Here is an 807-nt window from a genome sequence, read left to right on the forward strand (position 1 = left end):
TGCCTTTAGACCATGGGCTCTCACAAATACTCAACACACCTAGCCCCCTTGTGCTGGGTCATGAACTTTAGACCAGTCAACCCGCTCTTGTCTTCTCTTTTTCCTGTAAACCAAGTCCACAGGCATCAATGGCCAAACTCAACCTGTCTCTTTATTGCTGCATTTCTCCCACTTCCACTCAAAAAATGGATCCAGGTGGACACCTAGCAAGCATTTCAGCCTGCCCACAGGCTCTCTTTAATGTTCAGTCCGAGAGAGGAATTTTCTTCATGCTTCCAGATTATTTCCAGCTTCTGAAAAAGATCACTAGTTCCTGAGTACTCCAAAGCACTGGGTGGGGCATATCTTTTCAAAGCTTTCTTTGCAGGCATGGCCTAAACCCATCTAAACATCAAATTTTAATGGCTGAAAGCAAGTGGGCTTACAAGCTTTCTGTTTTCATATTTCCCATGTTCTTTCCAGAAAACAACCAAATAAACAGTGTGGCTTTATCTGACCTCTGGCTAGCCAAAGAAGAAAAACTACCATGAGGGAGAGGTCAAACAAACATGTACTGTCCATCTTATGATTTGTTTCTCCAGTACCCCACTCCCAAGGTACCATAATGTGTTAGTCTGGGTAAACTAGGGAAACAAATCCTCAGAAACCCATATATATAAGAGATAGGTTTATATAAAGGGCAAGTGCACATTAAGAAAGCATCGGCTATCAAAAGATATAGTGTCTAGAGTCTTAAAGGCTTGAAGGCAAACAAGCGGCCATCTAGCTCGGAAGCTACAAAGCCCACAGAGAACAAGCACACAAGCC

This window comes from Echinops telfairi, unplaced genomic scaffold (genome assembly GCF_000313985.2).
Source record: "Echinops telfairi isolate 266 unplaced genomic scaffold, ASM31398v2 ScPeMD7_7138;HRSCAF=8121, whole genome shotgun sequence".
NCBI lineage: Eukaryota > Metazoa > Chordata > Mammalia > Afrosoricida > Tenrecidae > Echinops > Echinops telfairi.